Raw genomic sequence first — 13505 nt, forward strand, 5'->3', positions numbered from 1 at the left:
CAATGAAGATACTTCTGCGGTTTTACACTCCACTGCTGGTACGATTGACTGTTCTTGAAACTGCATTGCCAAAATTAGAATGGGGGTTTGAATTTAAATGGAATTGTTCAGTGTATGCAAATAAAATGCTGAAATAAATGTGTCACGTTTCTCTTTGCCATCATTAAAGGTGGGCTATTAATAGGTTATTTCAGGACAATTTAAAGATGTTTTTTTTTTTTGTGGACTATGTCATGGTTTTATTAAGTGCTCTGACCTACATGCAGAAAACCAACACAGAGAGACCAGGGAAAAGTTTAACAGGTTTTTTGAGAAGGATGAGATGAGTTCAGTATTGCTCTGAACACTGTTCAATCGGAAATGGAAAGTGAGGGGAAGACACTGCAGTTAGTTCAGGCTCAATTTGATTCTTGAACTTGAAGAGTAGAAATAGGTAGCTGACTCACGTTTCCAGAAAATGGTCTCTCTTATTAACTACAGTCGGTGTGTGATGTTCCAGTGTTTGTCTTGTTCGATGGAGGGAGGACAGGGTTTACACAGAATGAGGTTGTACGTTGGTGAACGGAGAAGCTGACTGCCACATAGATTTCCTGCTGTACTTGAACGGCTTGTTGTGGAGATGAATCCCCTGCTCAGAGAGAAGCCCCAAACGATCCTTGGGGAAAAGGGTTGATCAGAACCACAAAGTTGAATCCTTAGCTCAGCTTGATTCTCAGAAGATTCCAGAGGAAAGAAGGTCCGAAACAACCAGTTTACAAGATGGCTTCCTGCCTACAGGTAAAGACAAAAACAGCAAGGTTAAAACTCAGGTAGACAAAAACTCAGTTTCACTCAGCAAAACTCAGCTTGGCTAGAGTACCCAAAACTGACAAACACTCTGGCGTCGAGGTAGTGGCAATCAGCAGCTTAAGAGCACTCCATTAATGAGGTAACCCTCCACAGGTGTGTGAGGAGGCCAACAAGAACCAGGTGCTGCCTGGTGGAGGAAGGAAAATAAAAACAAACACAAACCACACAGACTGGAATCCTAACAGACTATAAGTTTATAATTCACAAACTAAACCTGGAAGGTGACTGTCATTATACTTTAAACTTGTCATGTCTCCTGATGAGTAGATGAATAACAGGTGTGCTGGAAGATTCCAGCTCCAGAAGACCCACGGCGCACTCTGCTGGAGACAGAGGGTAATCTCCAGATCCCAACAGTAACTCCAGCCCTAAGAGAAAATAAGAGACAGAAGAGGATCCTCGGCACCCTCTGGTGGGCAAGCCTGAGGATCCCAACAAAACTCCAGTTTCAAGTCTAATAAAAAAAAAAAAATATATATATATATAAGCTATATATATATAAGCTATATTAACGCTATATACAAGTTTAAGGTATATATAAGTTCACTCCTGGTAAACTAATTGTAGTCTTACAACATCATTTTCAATATACACCAGAGGTAAGTGCTAAAAGTTGAATATTTGTTATTATCTCACACAGTTTTAACAGTTCAGTGTACTTGGTGCATTACAAGATAGTAGTATAGAGATCTAAATTAGAATTAAACCTTTGGAAAAACTAAAATATCAAATATTCACATTTGTATTTGATATTCATTGGAATCATTTCCTTGTGTCTTCCATTATAGAGAAGTAGTAAGATACTCAAACTTGCATAAGTACGAAAGAGGTTGATTAAATATCTAGACATTTGTGTTTAGCATGATTACACAGTTAAATTGTAAAGAGGTTCAATATATGATGTGAATGCTTAATATGACTTGGCCATCGACCAACATGACACATCATTTTGCAAGATCTCCTTGTTGGGATCCGGAGGCTTGCCCACCAGAGGGCGCCGAGGATCCCTTCCTGAGGGCTTGTGCTCACCTGCAACACCTGTCCTCTATCTGCTCATCAGGAGGCTCCCTACTTAAGGAGGCGGAGACCTACACTCCAGTGCCAGAGTGTTTGCCAGTAATGGTTAGCAAAGCCTGATCCAGCCTGCTTATCTGTACCTAAGATTTTTGTGAACCTGCCTGATCCAGTCTTTTTTCTGTCTCACAGATTTATCCTGCCTGACTATCTGAAAACCTGGAGAGAAGTCTACCTCTGGAATCCGCCTGTCTGCTCTCAGTGAAACCCTGGAGGATTGATTCTGTCTGGAATCTGCCTGTCAACTCTCAGAGAAAACAAAGAGAGAGAACTCTGTCAGGAAATCCGTCTGCCTGCACTCAGCCTCAGTCTCTGCTTCAGCCCTCAGCCTGCCGAAAAGCCTCTGGGCTCTCAAGGTTCCCCCTCTGCAGATCTGAAACCCTTCTCTCAGCCAGAAACCTGCCTGCCTGCATTCTGTCTCAGTCTCAGCCTAGCCCTCAGTCCTCAGCCCACTGCCTGCCGACAAGCCTCTGGACTCACAGGGTTCCCCCACCTGCTCATCAGTTCCACCTCCAGCAGTGGAGATCCAGCCGTGACCAGCCTGACCACCCCAGTTCCTCTTCACATTTTATTTACACTTTTGTCAATAAATCTTCTGAACTTTCTCCAAACCTCTGTGTGTTTCTGCATGTGGGTTAGACATCTTAATCCCATCATGACACTCCTCTTAATACATGCACACACGTGTGCTGTACATTCCCAGACTGTCTGTCATCCCTTCATCACACAAGTTTAGAGAAATTTGTTTTTCCTACCAATTGGAAAAAAGCTAAAATTGTTTCTCCACCAAAAAAACAATAAAGAACCTTTTTCGGGGTAAAATAGCAGACCTATAAGTATTCTGTCCATTTTGAGTATGATTATGAGGAAAATAGTTTATGATCAAATTAATTTATAATTCTCTGTAAATGGGTTGAATTCACCCTATTAACATGCCTATAAGAAAGGGCACTCCACAATGACTGCCTTAGTTCAGATGGTGGATAATTGGTTGCATGAAATTGACGACAGAAAATTTGTTGGGACTGTACTGCTAGATCTGAGTGCAGCATTTGATTTAATTCATCATAATTTGTTATTAGAAAAGTTAAGTAAGTTAAGGTGATTGAAAGGTGTGCAATCCAATCGATCTATAGCTATCTTACAAAGAGGTAGTTTAATGTACTTTTATGGTAGTTATTCTGAGACAAACGTTATGCACCGTGGGGTGCCTCAAGGGAGTTCCCTTTGGCCATTGTTATTTCCAATTTTACAAATGACTTGTCTTTTATTTTTGGAGTCTGCCACTATTGCCTTATATACAGACGACTCAACTCTTTATGCGTCTGACTACAACTTTACCAGACTTAATATGATATTAAATAATGAACTAAAATTTATTGAGAATTTGTTCAAAGAAAATAAGTTGGTTATAAACGCTGCAAAGAGCAAATGGTGTTGGGATTTAATCATCTTTTAAAAGGCTCAGCTACTCTTAACTTGGTTGTTAGTGGTTCAGTCATTGAACAAGTGGCTGATGCCAAATTGCTTGGCGTGACTGTGGAGAGCAGGCTAACTTGGAATGCTCAGATAATACAAATACTGAATAATATGGGCAGGAGTATGGCAGCAGTTCGGTACTGTAGAAAATGCATACCAATTCAAATACAGAAAACTTTGGTGGAATCAATAGTTTTGTGTAATCTTGACTACTCTTGGGCAATTGGGCAACAATGACAGAAAATTACCTCAACAAATTTCAAGTTGTACAAAATAAAGCAGCTCAGCTTGTTCTAAACTGTTCTTTTTAACAAGTATTAAAGACATGCACAATCAGTTAGCATGGCTGCTTGTAAGGAGCAGAATAAAATATTATTTAATTACATTCTTAAAAAATTTATTTACTGTATTACAAAAGCACCTGAAATTATTAATAATATATTGACTTTTTGATGACATTCATAATTATTTCACTCGTCAATCAAGTGAAAGACGTTTTTGTTTACCTGCCTGTCAAACAAATCAGCTTCAGAGAACATCGTGTTATAGGGCGATGGTGGCGTCGAACTCACTCCTGCAATTCTTGATTTCAGAGATGTACTATGTTAGCTTTTCCAAAAGGCTTAGACTTGATATATTTACTTTGGAGTGACTGTAACGTTTATTGAATTATTAATTCATAATGAGCCCTAGTAACTAAAATGTTTTGTAATTTATATAATATGCATAGATTGGTAATGTTTTGTACATAGAATAGCTCAAACATGTGTGTATCTGTGTGTATGTTATATATACGTATATGAAGTTTGATGTAATATCTGTAAAAATGTTCAGATCCCAGGAAGAATAGCCACTGCTTTCAGTAGATAATAGGGATCTAAAGAAATAAAAAACACAACTCTCTCTCTTACAACATATAAAGATAACAATGTTTATGGTGAATCTCTAATTTGACTCATTCAGACAGACCCAAACCTAAACATTCCACATTTTGTGTAACGTAATACAACATAGCCAAGAGCTATGCTGTTACTGCACAACCTGAGCAGTGTGTAGCACTCCTGCCTTGCAGGTTGCCGATTCCCGGCCCGGGGTCTTTCTGCATGGAATTTGCATGTTCTCCCTGAGCATGCGAGGGTTATCTCCGCCTACTCCGGCTTCCTCCCACACTCCACTCTAAATTGTCCTTTGGTGTGTGTGTGAATGGTTGTTTGTCCTGTTTGTCTCTGTGTTGCCCTCCGATGGACTGGCTACCTGTCCAGGGTGTACCCCACCACTCGCCCGTAGACAGCTGGACCAGCTCCCCTCGCTACCCCAGCAGTGATAAAGCGTGACGTAAAATGGATGGAACATCACCAAGATGGTGCCATGAAGTGATGGATGCCTTACCATTTGAAGAGTTTTAAGCAGCAATATGCTGCTGAAACTCTTTTCAGAACTTTGTATTTCTTTTCTCTTCAAGGTATTATTTCAAGAATGTAAACAGTGTTGGAGAAAAGAAATCAGTTTAATTATAATGGTGCAAAAAGGCATGAAAATGGAAAGGTTCAATGCAGTGCAAAATAAATATAGTGCAAAATGCAGAAGAACATTGAGCTGTGTCTTATTTAAAAGGATTATAAAAGTTCAGCCACGTTGGTAGCGATGCAGAGTCCAGCTCAGAATTCAACAATTCAACTGTCTGACAGCAGCGGGGAAAAAGCTGTTGCAGATCTGCTGGGTCCTGCAGTGGATGCTCAAGTCCTCTTCCCAGAGGGCAGCAGGGAGAACAGTCCATGTTGGGGGTGTGAGGGGTCACTGATGATGTTATGGGCTCGGGACACGCAGCACTGAAATGAAATGTCTTTAATGAAGGGAAGAGGCACACACTCTCTGCTGTTCTTACCACTCTTCTCATGTTCTTCTAGTTTGAGGCGATGCAGCCTCCACACCACCCAGTGAGACAGGTAGTCAGAACGCTCTCTATGATGCTTCCGTAGAAGGTTGTGAGGATGGGTGGGGACTCTGCTAATCCTCCGCAGGAAGTACAAGTGCTTCTGTGCCATTTTGACCAGTAACGTGACAGGTGACATTGTCTGTGATGTGTACACCCAGGAATTTCAGGCTACTGAGCACCTCCACAGCTTAGTTGTTGATGAGCAGTGGAGCGTGGTTAGGCCAGTTATTCCTGAAGTCAAGAATAATCTCTTTTGCCTCCACCACTGTAGAGTCATCTGCAAACTTCACAATGTGATTGGTGGTGAACCTGGGGAAGCATTTGTGTGTCATCATAGTGAACAGTACGAGGCTCGGAATGCAGTCCTCAGGGGAGTCTGTGCTCAGGGTGATGACATCTGAGGTGTCTGTCCAACCCGACCTTTCAAAGCATTTCATCATGATGGGAGTCAGTGCAACAGTCTGATGGTCATTAAATGACGTGACTTGAGGCCTCTTTGGGACTGGAATGTTGGAGGCAGACTTAAAGCATGCTGGCACTGTGGATTGGTCCAGTGAGGTGTTAAAAATGTCTGTGAGGACACAAGCCAGCCAGCTTACCTGCACACTCCTTGAACACCCATTCCAGTAATGCTGTCTCGGCCTGGGGCCTTCAACGAGTTGACAACAGGTTTGAGAAAAACTGGGATGTCTGAGAAATTAAACCTTGATGTTGAGTTCAATACTAAAAAAAAGCTGGGATATCTGACGATCAGCCGATATACTGTATATAACATTTTCTTTTGCTTGACCCAGTTGCCCAATAACAAGCATATTTCAAAACATTCATGTGTGTTAAGATTGCATTACATTGGCTGGATTCTAAAAGAATTTTAAGGGTTAGACTGCATTGCCTTATCTTAAAGAGCATATTGAAGGTTAGAGCCCCACTTCTATCAATGCTGGATAAAATATGTGAGAAAAGGTTTTTCATTCAAAATATTCATATATATGAACTATTTGGCCTTTTGGATTGTTTTTGAGCCTGCTGCATGCCCAAGATATCAGGGAGAGGCCAAGGGAGAATGAATGGCGAAAGAAGATGGATTGAGGGGCGATGTAAGAGCATTCAGTGGAGAGTAGGGTAAGTGTCATGGTGAGGGTTGGCACAAGATGGTGACCTTGTAAGACTTTTGCTCTTGAACACTTTACAGAGACAAATCAACCAGATTATACTGTCAAATTGATTCAAAGTTTTCTATCTTAGGAAAAACAGTTGATTGCATCAACTCACTGGCTCGAAGGCAATCACTCACACCAAGCATGCTTGTAGCGACGGTCAGAGAAAAAACTACCTTTTAACAGGAAAAAACCTTTAGCAGAACCAGGCTGAATGTAAGCGGCCAATTGCCGAGGCCGACTGGGGTCGGCAAATGGCCATCCAAAAAGAACCAAAGATGCAAAAGATAACTCTAAATCAGCTCCACAGGCGGCCCCATTCAGGAAACATCCAGCAAGGCAGATGAGCTCAGAGCCAGCTCGCATGTCAGCGGACGATGAGAACACATACAGTTAGTAGCAGTCAGAAACGTAGGACTACACGGAAAATTAGGTCAAGCTCGAACATCTATAAACAAAGGTGATGATGGCAAAGGCACAGATCAGATGCAGCTACTATGAGAAAAAGCAGAGAAAGCATGATTTTTCTGCATTTCTGCAGAAAGGTAGAATAGAGATAGAATGAAGCAAAATAAGGAAAAAGGAGCCCCTATGTCCTCCAGCAGTCTAAGCCTATAGCAGCATAACTATAAAGATAGTTCAGGATAACCTGGGCCACTCAAACTATAAGCTTTATCAAAAAGGAAAGTTTTAAGCCTACCCTTAAAAGTAGACAGGGTGTCTGCCTCACGGACTAAAACTGGTAGTTTATTTCCACCGTAGTGGACATTATTAACTAAAAGATCTGCCTCCCATTCTACTTTTAGAAATTACCACTAGTAAACCTGCAGAATAAGAGCCAAGTGCTCTGTTAGTAACATAAGGAACAATCGTATCCTTGATGTAAGATGGAGCTTGGCCATTAAAGGCTTTATATCTGAGAAGGAGGATTTTAAATTTTATTCTGGATTTAACAGGATGCCACTGAAGAGAAGCTAAGGTAGGATCGATATGATCTCTCTTTTAAATTTTCATCAGAACTCTGGCTGCAGCATTTTTGGAGGCTTTTAACTATATTTTGTGGACTTCCCTATAATAAAGAATTACAACAGTCCAGCCTTGAGGTAACAAATGCATTAACTATTTACAATATTTACAGGGCCATTACAAATCAGTCAATACAATTTACAATATAAAACATACAATATACTATATACACTATATAGTATTTAACTATATACCATATATTAAGTAGATTATGTGTTATGGTAACACAGGAGGTCTGGAAATGCTACTTTGGTGTAGCTTGAACAGGGGAGGGAGAGAGGCAGTCTCAGTGTCACGCGGGTCTCAGTGTCTTGTTGATAAGGCTGGTAGTGGATGGGAAGAAACCGTTGTTGTGGAATGAGGTTTTGTTCCTGATGGACTGAAGCCTCCTGACAGAGGGAAAGTGTCAGCCACAATTTTTCCTGCACATGTCAGAGTCCTGAAGGCGTACAGATCCTGGAGAGATGAAAGATTGCAGGCAATCGCCTTTTCTGCAGACCGGCTGACACGCTGCAGTCTGCCCTTGTCCTTGGCAGTGGCACCATCGTATCAGATGATGATGGAGGAGGAGAGGATGGACTCAGTAATTGAGGAGTAGAAGTGCACCATCATTGTCCTTGGCTGGTTGAATTTTTTCAGCTGCTGCAGGAAGTACATCTTCAGCTGGGCTTTCTTGGTGAGGGATTTGATGTTCAGCTCCCAATTTAGGTCCTTGGAAAAGTTCCCAGGAAGCAGAAAGACTCCACAGTGGAGTCACTGAGGATGATGGGGGATGATGGGGATAGCTGGCGCTGCACAATCATCTCCATTGTTCTTAGAGCATTAAGCTCCAGGTTGTTCTCCCTGCATCAGGTTGTCACATGGTCAACCTCCCACCTGTAGGCATCTGCGAATCTCAGAAGCTTGAGGTTCAGCAGTTGGTGTACAGGGAGAAGAGCATAGGAGGAAGAACAAAGCCCTGGGGGGAACTAGTGCTAATAAGCTGTGAGTCTGAGACATGTTTTCCCAGCTTCCCGTGCTGCTTCCTATCAGACAGGAAGTTTGTAATCCACCTGCAGGTGGAGTTAGGCACACTCAGCTGAGAGAGCTTCTCCAAAAGCAGAGCACGGATGATTGTATTGAAAGCAGAGGTGAAATCCACAAACAGGATGTAGTAAGGGGCCAAGTTGACAGCGTCGTCTGCAGACCTTTTGGCAATGTAGACAAACTGTAGGGTCCAGGAGGGGGTCAGTGATCTCTTTCAGGTGTAAAAGCACGAGGAACAAAGAACTTCATAACCACAAAGGTCAGGGTGAAGGGGCTAAAGTCATTAAGTCCTGTGGACCTTGGCTCCTTGGGAAAAGGGATAATAGTGAAGGATTTGAAGCCGGTTGGCACGTGACATGTTGCCAGTGAGGTGTTTAAAATGCCTGTGAACACTGGAGAAAGCTGATCAGCACAGTGCTTCAAGGTGGATGGAGAGACATAATCTGGTCCAACAAGGTTTTTAAAATATTTATTGAATATTTATTGTATATTTTAACAGTAAGCATGTAGCCTTTTTGTTCTGGGCTCTCCAAAGCTTCAGTAAACCATTCATCTTGCAAACAGACGCTTAAGGGGTTGGGCTTGGTGCGGTCCTTCAACAAGAGGTGGATGGTTGCAGAAGGCCTGTGGTGTTTTTGAGTCGCAAGCCGCTTGACATGGAGACAAGGTACTCAACTGGTCGTGTTGGTTAAATCTCTTTTGCAGTCTCAAGCAGATAGAGACCAGAAGATAGAGAAAGATTTCTCTCACCAGGAGCAGAAGTGGAAAAGCATGCAGCACCAATTTCAACTACTTCAGCTGCTAGTAAACGCTGTGTTTTATAAACCTGAACATCCTGAAGCCCCACCTCTCCCTGCAGCACCTGGAGTGCATGAAGATGATTCAGATGTTGGTGATGTCTAGGTTCCTCATGGTTCCAGGTCCAGAATTGAACCAAAATCTCCTCTCCTATCTGTGGATGATGACATTGAGCATTTCCTGACCACATTTGAAAGGACGACCAGGCGTGTCGCTGGTCCAGAGATGAGTGGGCTCTTGGTCTCGTCCCCAACTCCACCTCCCTATGCTGCCACCTCCAGAAGTTCCCTGATGATTCTGCCATAGTTGGTGTCATCACATGTGGGGACAACTCAGAGTACAGATAATGGACCCAGAACTTCAGGGTCTGGTGCCAGCAAAACCACCTTCTAATTAATACAGGGGAAACCAAGGACTTTCGCAAAAGAAGATCCACCCGACTGACACCAGTGAACATCCAGGGAATGTACATTGAGATAATGGACTCTAATAAGTACCTAGGTGTTCACCTGACTAAAAAACTGCACCAGACTCAAAGCACTGAGGCTCTGTATGCGAAAGGTCAGAGGTCAGGAGTGTAGGGGGTGCTCCTAAAGTCCTTCTATTATCCTGTTGTGGCATCAGCCATCTTCTAATGAGCTGTCTGTTGGAGCAGTGGTTTATCTGTAGCTGAGAAAAAGCAGCTGGATACGCTGATCAGGAAGGACAGCTCTGTGATTTGATAGCCTCTGGACTCAGTGGAATGAGTCAAACAAACTGAAAGGTTTTCATCTGATAAGCTATGGAGCGTTGATCCACACTCCGCGGGGCTCCGTCGCTGTTCCGCCGCTAAACATCGCTCCCTCGGCAGTGAAATTAACATCTCTGTTGGATAATATTCCCCACCACATGCATGAAGCTGTTGCAAAACTGGAGAACTCCTTCAGTGCCAGACTGCTGCACCTTAAATGCACCGGGAAGCGTTATCACAGATCCTTCCTCCCAGCAGCTGTAAGACTTATTGAAGATGACTGTTCCCAACAACCTCAATAAGTTTTTTAATTCATGCTTGGTATGCACAGTTTCTATATAAGTCAGTTAAATAACATGCTGCTGTCATTGTGCACATCTCTGATGTTGCTGCTATTTTCAAATATCCATTACTGTAAAAATTTTCATAGCTGTACATTGGTTATTTATTCTCCAGGTGCACAGTTTTATATTGTTAAAACACTTTACAGTACAATATTTTCTTGTTTATCTTTTGGCTCTTCACTAATATGTTATTTCTATACATTTTTCTAAGGTCCACATTTATGTGACCATTATTTCTGCCGTAAACACCAGAATTTACCCATTGTGGGGCAATAAAGGGATTTTCTATTCTATTCTATTAAAAAGACGACACAGGTTGTATATCACTGTTTATTTTGGGAGAGCTTTGATAAGACCAGTGTTGGGCACGTTACTTTGAAAAAGTAATTAGTTACAGTTACTAGTTACTTCTCCCAAAAAGTAACTGAGTTACTAACTGAGTTACTCTACAATAAAAGTAACTAGTTACTAGTAAAAGTAACTATTGCGTTACTTTTGTGTTTCTCGCCCCCGTAACCCTCACCACCCGGCCCCCACCTTCTCGCAGTGTGTTTCCAAAGCCAGCTGAATAGAGCGGACGACAAAGACAAGAACCTGCAGAGAGTTTAGCATTTATTGCAACTCAATGTAAATGACATCAGGGGGGAACGCCATGTGAAGTTTTTTAACAGGGCGTTCAGATCTGGTGAAATTAATAACTGGGGATGTCTAATTCTGAAATCCTGTGTGTTTGGGTTGTTATAGATACTGCAACATCTATCTATCTATCTATCTATCTAGATGTATACTCTGCGTGTGACATAAAATATGGATCTCCATCCCTGCCACAAAGGCCATCAAATAATGTTTAAAATAAAAAATACAGTAGGTTGAAAAGGCAGAGTATCCATCCATCCATCCATCCATCCATCCATCCATCCATCCATCCATCCATCCATCCATCCATCCATCCATCCATCCATCCATCCATATTTCTCCCTTTCTCCATATAGGCTATCATTTCTGGCTGTTGTCAGGTTAATCATTTGATCGTTCACGCTCTCCATAGTTCTCCTGTGGCGCGAGCACAGGGTGACTGTTGCACGCCTTTAGAAAGCATGCGCGTTTCCTGTCGCTTGCGCGGTGACTGGTGCCGCCTGCGCTGTGCGGGGATGCAGAGGAAACCGTATCTGATGGGGAAACGCAGCTCGACGTAACACCGGTATTTCCATCAGGAAAACGCTGTTTTGCTGCTGGAGTCTTGCTCACTCTCCATCTCTCTGTGTGTGCTGTACGTTAACACCCGCCAGCGGAAACACCCACCTACCAGTGGCGGCTGGTGAAAAATATTTTTGGTGGGGCTGATATAGCCTAGTGTATGTCTCCAACTAATCCGGAATAAGAATTCAAATAAACAATTGGACAATACATACAATTTAACAGTAATGATTTAATTTACTATATAATAACAGTAACAGTGATGATTTGGGTCACTGTGACGGGGTTCTTTGGCCTCCAAGAATCCAGTCTCAGTCGGGTTACCGGTGTTGGTGATTTATTGAGCTCAAAAACTCAAAACAGGATGCAAAAGAAACTAAACATACAAGATACTCTGGGCCTCAGCCTCCCTCCAGTTACCAGCAATGTAACAAAGAAACAGAAAACAAAAATTGCCGCTTTTCTTCCCACAGCCCTCATTAAATAGTTTAAGCCCCTACCCTCAGGCTCTTTTATTTCTGATTTCTTCTCATTAATCAGTTTTGTCCATATATTACCTCCACAAACAATTGATGTACAAAAACAAATAATTTTTACAACTTAATTCTTTTACACAGATTCATTGACTTATTCAATTACACCAAACTGGTCAATATGCCAGCAGGTAACCAGGAACAGCTTGTGTGTTTTAAGTTCATGGAGCTACTGGTCTCAGCGCGAGTGTATTGGTCCTCACAAACACAGTATAACAGGAATGTGTGTGTGGCGCACAAAGTTAGAGAGGATGTTTTAAGCGACGAGGTGGATTCGTCACAGTCACAATAACCATGACATGAAATGTTCATATCCTACAACAGGGATATTCTTCTGGCAAACGGGTAGATAAATAAGGATCTCACCGAATTTGGTGGAAGCTGCATCTCGGTCGTTACATTCGCCATCTTCCCTCTAATTGTCTGCACCTGCGCTTGGGTGCAGAAGCCTGTTAAAGCGCAGTTTTTTCAGCGCCCCAATACCATAAAGTTCCGAGACGCTGATTGGCCATTAAATTCACCTAGCAATAGTACATATAGTACATGATTGACAGATTCTCTGCAAATGTGGGTCAGTCTGATCAGCGCCCCCAGAACAGAGACGGTAGGAGTCTGTCTGTGGAAATCCACAAATTAATGACAGTAGATAGGGAAATGTAGTTTATATAATTTGTTTTGCTTATAGGTACACAGTCTAGAGAGTAAAACTGACATTTATGAGTTAATTTCTAAAAATATATTTTACGTTTCTCTCTTCTTATCAGGGAGGGCGGTGCCCCAGCGCCCCCTATGGGCCGGCCGCCACTGCCACCTACCCAACTGACAGGCGTAATCTCACTATACATCAGCCATTCTCATCCTCCCCTCTCTCATGACAAGGCGCGCACCTCTGGATGACCTAAAAACTCATCTTTAATATCTCTTAAACAAAAGTAGCACAAACAATATTTTTTTCTGCACAAATCTGCACTAACGTTGCACTAACCATTCAGTCTATTTGCAGAGTTTTTTGACGTGGGTGGGGTGTCAGCTTCACGCAGCTGCGCACGAGTCCTATCATGAAAAAAGGTTCATTGTGCGACCTGAGTAACGCGCAGTAACGGGGTGTCTGCAATGGTAACTGCGTTATAGTTACAGTCAAAGTAATTAGTTAGATTACTCGTTACTAAAACAAGGTAACGGCGTTAGTAACGCCGTTACTTTCAACGCCGTTAGTCCCATCACTGATTATTTTGTGTATATTCTCACCTTTACAGTTGTTATGAATGACAAGTGCATCTGCTCTTCCTCTACCTCTCAGGTGATGAGGCTAATGATCCATATCTGTGTGGATACTTACCTGCAGCTAATAGGTCA

This window comes from Cyprinodon tularosa, unplaced genomic scaffold (assembly GCF_016077235.1).
Source record: "Cyprinodon tularosa strain WSP-4 unplaced genomic scaffold, ASM1607723v1 ctg269, whole genome shotgun sequence".
NCBI lineage: Eukaryota > Metazoa > Chordata > Actinopteri > Cyprinodontiformes > Cyprinodontidae > Cyprinodon > Cyprinodon tularosa.